Source organism: Rana temporaria, chromosome 5 (genome assembly GCF_905171775.1).
Source record: "Rana temporaria chromosome 5, aRanTem1.1, whole genome shotgun sequence".
In the NCBI taxonomy this organism is placed as follows: domain Eukaryota; kingdom Metazoa; phylum Chordata; class Amphibia; order Anura; family Ranidae; genus Rana; species Rana temporaria.
In genome coordinates, this window is record NC_053493.1 from 203,616,550 (window position 1) to 203,626,523 (window position 9,974).

Sequence of the window (9,974 nt, forward strand, 5' to 3'; positions counted from 1 at the left end):
TGCTGCCATATTCTCCATGTGCTTCCAACAAAAAAAAGATGGAAAAGGGGCGGGGAAAATACGACACCATGAACGTCAGGGGCGGGGAGACGTGCGTAAAGTCCCACATGCGCGTGTATAAAGGGCTACCACGTGAGTAAAAGGGGCGTTCACAGTTTGTGGAAGACGGCGGAGATAACGATCGGGTCAAAGACCGGTATGTAACTACATTTTACATGTTTTTCTTGATTGAATGATTTTGTGGCCTACATCTTAGGTTCATAAATTAAAACATAGCCAGTTTGAAATTTGAAGGTAATGGTCCGCTATAGTGCCGTCGTACGTAAACAACGCTTTGATTATGCATTTTGATCCAACTACTGATGTCTTCTAAAAACAAGTCGGTTTAAACATGATGCAAATGGTCGCTTTTATGTCTTGACCAAACTATATCGGGAGTGCTTTTCTCTAACTAACGTTTCATACACAAATGAGGATGAGATCTGGCTTATTAGTTCGACACAACTGGTCATCTGTTTCCTAGGAACTGACCCAACATGATCTGCTGCCAATTCCTCCTTGTCGTTTTTGCGACGGAAGATAAGGGGCGGGGGGGAAACATCAATTTTTTTTAAGCATGGGCGGATGTCGTGTGCGGAGTGTATATAAGGCTCGAACACATGTAGCGTCCATACGACCGGGTTGCGTAAGAAAGACGTTTGAACGACAAGCGTGTAGGTATGCTTCGAACTTGGGACAGCAGTGGCATATTCAGGAAAGACAGACATTTAAAGGAGCAATAAGCCAAAATTGTTTGGGGCAGAAATAACTAACTTTACATTATATCAGTCTTGATTTCATGTCCTCATTGTCCCTTTTTGCTTTTAAGCAGCTGTAATCATTTGCATAAATCATCACTTTCTGGTTCTCTGGCTCCCTCTCAAATTTATCAGGGGAGCTTGTCACTGTGGTCTAAGCTGTGTTTCTAAAAATCCACCAAAACAATGCTAATAATTTTAGAAATTAAAATATGCCCTGCTTTTATTTTTTTGGGTTCTGTGTGTCTCTTTACTTCACAGAAACATTAAATAAATTTAAAACCAAAAGTGAAACTAGAGGCACATTATATGTATGCACTTGTATGTCTCTAGACACTGTAAACAGTCATTTCCTCCAAAAATATAGTTATCCATTAGTGACCCTTTAAGGGCTAGCTTGTGAGAAAGAGTAATTGACTTTATAGATTGTGTAGTGACATTATTTTTTTATCCTTGGTTTTGGACAGGAAAAGATGAATCGCTTTAACCGACCCGACTTCTTGGAGATCTTCATTGATAGGTGGCAAGAACTTCCTGTTCTGTGGGCCACCAAAGACCCCATCTCTAGAAATAGAGAATTGCGCAAAACTGCACTGGAGAGCCTGCTCCCACTTGTGCGGAGACAGGTGGGGTTTGATGTGACAACTGACCAGTTGGAGGTCAAAATTGGGACCTTGAGAGGCACCTACAGGAAGGCACGCAACAAGGTCTTGGCTTCGATGAGGTCTGGAGCTGGAGCAGGGCGGGTATTTCAACCCAAGTTGTGGTACTACAGCAAACTGAGCTTCCTGGATGAACACCTGGAGGTAAGGGAGTCACTTTCTAGCCTTCCCCCCAGAAGCCAAAGAAGGTCCAGCCTTCCCTCCAGCCAACCTGCTGCTCCCTCTGCAGATGAACCCTCTCAGCAGCCTTCCATCCTGGATGAAGATCCGGATTTGCCCAGCTGGAGCCAGGTATATAGTACTTTCAATGTGCAAATGTGTGGTGTTTAAATGTTGTTAAAGAGATGTAAATTAAGATATTAAAGGTAAATAAAAATTAGATCTAAAAGTGTTATTCCTAAAATTTGTCAGTATTGGCCATGAATTTTTGTGGTGTGATTGACCATAAAACATGGGTCAGAATGATTGGCTTAGCTAAGTCGTGACAAAAAAAAATGCAACAGTCAGGAGCTTAAATAAATAAACCAAAAATTTTTTAAAATAGTAAAACTTTACTTTTTTTCCATACACAGGACGAGACCAGGCAGCAGGAGGATCAGGAAAATGCCAGGCAGGAGGAGGACAGGGTGAGTGGCTTGGAGGAGGCTGCAGGCCCAAGTATCTTGGACGTGTTGGCAGGCCCAAGTATCAGTAACGTGGTGGCAGGCCCAAGTGGAGCGGATGAGGTGGCAGGCCCAAGTGGGTTGCACGAGGTTGCTGGGCCAAGCACAAGATGCCAGGTGTCTCCTCTTCGTCTGCGTCCGAGAAGGCAGGTGAGGGATACAAGGGTGCGTGACGCCTCACTAGCCCTCATTCGGGACGCCCATGCAACCCTGCAACAGCCTCCCACTGCTCAGGAGGGATTTGTGACAGTGGTTTTGGCCAAAATGTCAGAAATGACATTAGACCAACGCCTCCTCTTTGAGGGCCTCCTCATCACCCTCGCAAATCAGGGGGTGAGGGGTCTTCTCACGGAGGACACTGTGATTTGCCGCCATCCCCATCCTCACACACCACATAACTCCCAAGCTCCCCCACCTTCTTCTTCTTCTCATGCTCCTTCTCAAGCTCCCCCACCTTCTTCTTCTTCTTCTTCTTCTTCTTCTTCTTCTTCTTCTTCTTCTCATGCTCCTTCTCAAGCTCCCCCACCTTCTTCTTCTTCTCATGCTCCTTCTCAAGCTCCCCCACCTTCTTCTTCTTCTTCTTCTCATGCTCCTTCTCAAGCTCCCCCACCTTCTTCTTCTTCTCATGCTCCACCTGAACATTCTTCTTCCTCTTCTTCTCCTGCTCCTTCTGAACATTCTTCTTCCTCTTCTTCTCCTGCTCCATCTGAACATTCTTCTTCCTCTTCTTCTCCTGCTCCATCTGAACATTCTGCTTCCTCTTCTTCTCCTGCTCCATCTGAACATTCTGCTTCCTCTTCTTCTTCTACTACTCCTCCTCCTTCTACTCCTCCTCCTTCTACTGCTCCTCCTCCTTCTACTCCTCCTTCTACTGCTCCTCCTCCTTCTACTCCTCCTCCTTCTACTCCTCCTCCTTCTACTGCTCCTCCTCCTTCTACTCCTCCTCCTTCTACTCCTCCTCCTTCTACTGCTCCTCCTCCTTCTACTCCTCCTCCTTCTACTGCTCCTCCTCCTTCTACTCCTCCTTCTACTGCTCCTCCTCCTTCTACTCCTCCTCCTTCTACTGCTCCTCCTCCTTCTACTCCTCCTTCTACTACTCCTCCTCCTTCTACTGCTCCTCCTCCTCCTCCACCTCCTCCTCCACCACCGTCGGCTACTCATCCTCCACCACCTTCGTCTACTCCTCCTCCTGGCATGAGTACTACCCCTGTGGCACCACCTCCAGCCAGGCACAAGAGGAAGGCTGCTGAGAAGGCTGCAGAGAAGGTGAAAGAGCAGGCTGCAGGGAAGCCACCAAGGAAGGCCTTGAAGAAATCCAGAAAGTGACTCCCTTACTTCCATGTGGTGTACCAGAGTTCAGGCTGCTGTAGTACCACAACCTGGTGACATCTGCCTGCCCTGCTCCAGTTTCTGACCTCGGGGAGTCCAAGACCTTGATGCGTGACTTCCTGAATGAACCTCTCAAGTCCCCATTTTGGCCTCCAACTGATCACCAGTCACATCAGGCCACACCTGGCTGTGCACAAATGGCAGCAAGCTCTCCAGTGCTGACTTTTGCATATTAAATTTATTTTTATTACCAAAATAAATGGTACATTTTTTTTTTACAGTTCATACTTGTCCTTGTATTTTTTTACATTTCAATTTTGCAAGTGAGAAGGCAGGTTCTTATTTTTTAAAAATTGGATATAAGGTGTAATTTGAAAGGGACACATGAGATAAGACAAAGCAATAAGGTTTCTATGGGGGGAACTTGACATTACAAAAAAAAAAGTATTTGCATTTTTTTAAAATTTAAAATTAAGGTGAATATTAAAAGCAGGATTTAAAACACACGACCAAAATAAGGTGACACTAAAAAAAAAAAAATATTGAGTCCAGTAAGAAAAAGGTTCCACCTAATTTTAAGGAACTCTGTGTGAATATCGTAAAAAAAAATTATTATATTGCTGTTTTGTGCCCTTAGAAAAAATTGTGTAAAGCGCTGCAAATAAACGATTAAATAATGTTGGAAGCGACACGAATGTGCTATCTCCATTCCAAACGCTAGTTTTACCTATGTTGGTCTCCAGTGTCTAAGTTTTTGACAGGTTTCTTAGCATACACACGACCGAGTTTCTCGTTTAAAAAACAGCCCGATGAAGAACTCGTCGAGCCAAAATCCACTGCCATCGAGAAAATAGAGAACCTGCTCTCTATTTGCTCGACGAGTTCCTCGGCGGCTCCATCGGGCCGAAAATGTACACACGACCGAGTTTCTCGACAGAATCCGGCTCTTCACCGAGATTCTCGACGAATTCTGCCGAGAAACTCTGTCGTGTGTACGAGGCCTCATACTGCTTCCATAGTACCCACTTGGTAACTCTCAAAACCTATTTAAGAAGTTTATTTATAAAAGAGATTTCCTCCATTAAACGTAACACTAATGCCGCGTACACACGACCATTTTTCGGGTTGTAAAAAATTACATTTTTAATGGTCTAAAAAAAAGTTTTGTTCAACCCGATCGTTAAAACGGCCTTGCCTACACACGATCGGGGGAAAAAAAATGATCTAGCAAAGCGCGGTGAAGTACAACACGTACAACGGCGCTATAAAGGGGAAGTTCCATTTGGATGGCGCCACCCTTTGGGCTGCTTTTGCTGATTTCGTGTTAGTAAAAGACGATTTGCTCTTTTCAGTCTGTTACAGTGTGATGAATGTGCTTACTCCATTACGAACGCTAGTTTTACAAGAACGAGCGCTCCCGTCGCATAACTTGTTTCTAAGCATGCACGTTTTTTTCACGTCGTTAAAACCAACACGACCATTTTTTTACAACTTTAAAAACGTAGTGAAAAATTAGAGCACGTTCAAAAATTTTAATGTCCATTTTTTACACATGATAGTTTTTAATGACATAAAAAAAACGTCATTTTTTACAGCCCGAAAAACGGCCGTGTGTACGCGGCATAAGACCTGAGAGGACTCCCTGGTGCAAGAACTCCACTCTGCAGAAGTGGTATATGTAAACAATACTGATACAACTGCAAGGGGCAAATGGCTAGAGCAGGGATATGCAATTGGCGGACCTCCAGCTGTTGCAGAACTACAAGTCCCATTAGGCATAGCAAGACTCTGACAGCCATAAGCAAGACACCCAGAGTCAGAGGCATGATGGGACTTGTAGTTTTGCAACAGCTGGAGGTCTGCTAATTGCATATCCCTGGGCTAGAGGCACAAACACTGTTTAGGTCTATGGCTCTTTGTGCTGCAGAGAAAAAGAGATTCTTTCCACAACAAAAAAACACATTTATTTAGCTATGATAACAAAAGCTCAACAGTATATATCCCCTATCTCTGCACTTTGGGCTTCCAGGGGTCACCATTAGATATGCTCATACAGAAATTATGCAATTTTACCACTGCTTTTACACAGACTTATAAACATCCAATGTGTCTCCAGGGAACTACCCTGGTTCCTAGATAGCTGCCCCCTTTCCAGAACAACTGCAGAATATTGGGAAGCACATTTCCCAATCACACTTGAAATTATAATGGCACTAGCTGATGCCCCTAATAATAAGTCACCAGGCACATATGGTTTGCCATCAGAAGTATAGAAACGTTACAGTAAACACTCCTCCCTGAAGCCTTAAAAACATTTCACGAGGCATGCAAAATGGGACGTTTAGGCTCTCTATGGAAAAGACCACTATTATCCTTCTCTTTACAGATATACAGGTTAAACAAGCTTCTACCAGATTCCCACAGGCTGATCTCCCTGCTAAATACAGATGTTAAATTACTGGCAACATTTTGGCTTCAAGGTTGGCAAAAGTGATTCCCAAACTGGTACACAGTGATCAATCAGGGTTTATCTCTACAAGATCCACCACTATTAATGTTAGGAGGTTATTTTTGAATCTTCAAATACCCGTAGATAACCCTGGCAACATAATTATTTTCTCATTGTACATTGTCAAAGCCCTTGACTGCATCAAATGGCCATACCTGTGGGTGGTGTTGGAAGGCTTTGGGCTGGTTAAACAGTTTATTAAGTGGATTCAAATTTTATATTTAGCCTCTATAGCTTGATTAAGAGTTTGCCCGGGTGCTAAGCATCCTGTAAAAAAATATAGGCTTCTGGTGGGGCTTGTTAAAAAAAATAATTAACCTCTATGCCGGTGTTACCCTTTTGTATCTTGGAGACACATCAGCATGCCTGCAGGCCATCATAGAACTAGTAAGTTTTGCACTTTTTCAGGGTTCTCTATAAATTATACCAGTTCAGTTCTGTTTCCGCTGAACCTCATTTGTCAACTCATATCCCTATGTGCCCAGCAGATACAAATGGTCTCATCTTTTAAATATGTGGGAGTAGTGGTTTCCCTTGATACGCTGAGTTACCTGGACCTGAACCTTAATCCTCTACTACAAAAACTGAATTTGAAGTGTGCCAGTTGGTGTAAATTACTTCTAATGTTGGTGGGCAGCGTGAATCTGATCAAAATGCTCTGGGCCTCTCAACTATTGTAAATATTTTAGAAGTCCCCCATATGGATAGTCATAAAGGTATTCATATGCATAGACACACAGTTCATAACATTAATCTGGAAAAAAAACAACAACTGGCTAGATTAAAATATCCATGTTACAAAATGGCAGGGAACAGGGGGGATTATTCTTCCACATATCAAACATATCACAGGCTGGGACCTTAGGGATGGTCATGACCCTATTTGCATTCTAATTACTGGTTCACAACCAGATCTGACAGCACTGTTTCATTTAGAAGCGGGAACCCCAAAATTAATTCTTAATTTTCCAACTGAAATAGTCCTGCAGAAACTATGGAACATGTTTAAAACACAATTGGGTTTCTTCAATGTTTACCACTTTGGCATAATACCTTACTATGCAGAACTCACTTAACTGGAATAGTCCCCCTCATGGCAGGCAAAAGGTGTTCTCAAATATCTGTCTCAATTATACAACAAAAATATACTGAGACTCTTCGATAAGCTCCAACAAGAATTTGGCTTAGATAAACACAAATTCTATAGATATTTTCAGCTATGAGATGCACTACAAATTCAAGCCTGTCTAAGGGCATTACACTCAAGCCCTGTATACCCGATCGGATATCTAATCCGATGGATTTTTTCATCAGATATCCGATGAAGCTGACTTTCATCAGTCTTGCCTACACACGATCGGTTAAAAATCTGATCGTGTCCAAACGCGGTGACGTAAAACACTACTACATGCTGAGAAAAATGAAGTTCAATGCTTCCGAGCATTGCGTCGACTTGATTCTGAGCATGCGTGGATTTTTGACCGATGAAATTCCCCACAGACGATCGTTTTTTTTTCTATCGTTTTTTTTATCCATAGGAGTAATTTTTGACAGATGGGAAAAAAAAACGATGGGGTCCACACACGATCGGTTTGTCCGAGGAAAACGGTCCATCGGTCCATTTTCATCAGACAAAGCGATCGTGTTTACAGGGCTTCAGATGATCATCCCTTGATTAGGGATAAAACCCAGTTCACCTTTAAAGGGGAATGATTAGACACATTTAAAGCAATATAATGTTCACGGTTCACTTCACTGATAAATTACCCTGTAGGAGCAAATGGGCACCATTGAAGGTGATAAGTGGGAAGCAGCATTAAATTATATACCTCTAGTGTCACTATCTACATCACAGAGATTTTCTCAACATTTTATAATTACATTAGGTATATAGAACTTCAGATAAATAATTTCACTGGGGTAAAACAGATTCCCAGTTCTGACCTAAGTGTAACAGTAATTGAGATGATTTTATTCTCATGAAATTACACTGCCCAAATTACATGGTAATTACATTAGACAATTGTAAGATGTGTTTGAAACCATATCTTTGGTCACTAAGACTAATATTTCCCCTGACCCAATTATGTGTCTTCTGGGTGCCTTTGATGAGGAAATAATCCCTGCTGCAATGACACTTGTAGGAATACAGAGACTTTAATATATTGCACGAAAACTAATAGCAAGACACTGGATATTGCCTAATGCACTCACTAAACATGCCTGGATTCAACAGGTCAGTTCGAACCTGATAAATGAAAAATGTATGTACCAGCATTGTAAACCCCCTAATAACATTTTTGTATACATGGCAGAGCTGGCTGGATATCCCAGGTCTTGCTCCACTGCAAACAATTTTGTATAGGCTTCTCCTAGAGAAAACCGAGAGAGACATACTGTACATACCATACCAATTGCCTATGTAACAAACTAAGGTATGATCTTGATAGTCTGAAAGGTAATGCTACAGAAGATTTTTTTTAAGTGTTTTCATTTTATAATGATTTAAAGTTATACCATGACGTACTTTATATGATCACTTTAACCCCTTCCCGACCAGTTGTACTGCGGCAGGTTGGTTCCCCAGGGTGAACCGATGTAACTGAACGTCGGTTCGCCTTTTGACCACTAGGGGGCACTAGGTTTTATGGGGCCCCATATGTACTTAGATACTCAAGTCTGAATGATTCAATGGAAATAGGAGGGGATTGCGATCGGGAGAACTCTGTAAAGATACAAAAGTTTAGGGAGCAAAGACATTTTATCAGTCGCGACCCGTGCAAGCCATGAGACCAGGGCCGGACTTACCATTGGCCTTGACTGGGCTCAAGCCCAGGGGCCCCACCCAATAGGGGGCCCCCTTTAAAAAAAAAAAAAAAAAAAAAAAAAATTTTTTTTTTTTTTTTTTTTTTTAGGGGTCCGGAGGTCCCCAGGGGCCCGGAGGCCCCCAGGGCCCTGGACGGCAACCCCCCTTTTTTTTATTTATTTTTTTGTAAAAAAATGTTTTTTTTATATATTTTTTATTTTTATATATATATATATATATATATATATATATATATATATATATATATATATATATATATATATATATATATATATATATATATATATATATATATATATATATATTATTATTAAAGGGCCCAGGGGTCTCCAGGGCCCCCGGATGGCAACCCCCCTTTTTTTTATATATATAATATATATATATATATATATATATATATATATATATATATATATATATATATATATATATATATATATATTTTTTTTTTATTATTATTATTAAAGGGCCCAGGGGTCTCCAGGGCCCCCGGATGGCAACCCACCTTTTTTATTTTTTTATAAAAAAAATTACATTTTTTTTATATATATATATTTTTTTTTTTATTAAAGGGCTCAGAGGTCCACAGGGCCCCATGTGGCAACCCCCCCTTTTTTTATTTTTTTTATAAATGTTTATTTTTTTATTTTTGTTTATTTTTTTATTTTTTTATTAAAAGGCCCAGAGGTTCCCAGGGGCCCAGAGGTCCCCAGGGCCCCCAGGTTTGGCAGCCTCCCTTTTTTTATGTATTTTTTATAAATGTTTTTTTTTTATTATTAAAGGGCCCAGAGGTTTATTTTTTCTTTTTATTAAAAGGCCCAGAGGTCCCCAGGATGGCTACATATATTTATATATATTTGTTTTCTTCTTTATTTCTTCTTTTTTTTGTAAAGGCCCCCCCGCTTCTCAATTTGCGGCAGCCCCCACGCTTCTCAATTTCAGGCGGCAGCACCCCCACCCCCCCTAGGTTCTCTGCTTCAGGGGGCCCATGCCTTAAGCTGTGCAAGAGGCCCCAAAATTCCTGATGGCGGCCCTGCGCATACCTCCCAACACGCACGGATTCTGTGGGACTTTCCCGCACAGACAGCTTCTTCCCGCAGTCCCGCAAAAGGGTTAATTTTCCCGCACTGCAAGAGGAGGCAGCACGGAAGCAGGAGGAACCGGAGTGGTGTGTGGAGGACTGTGGCT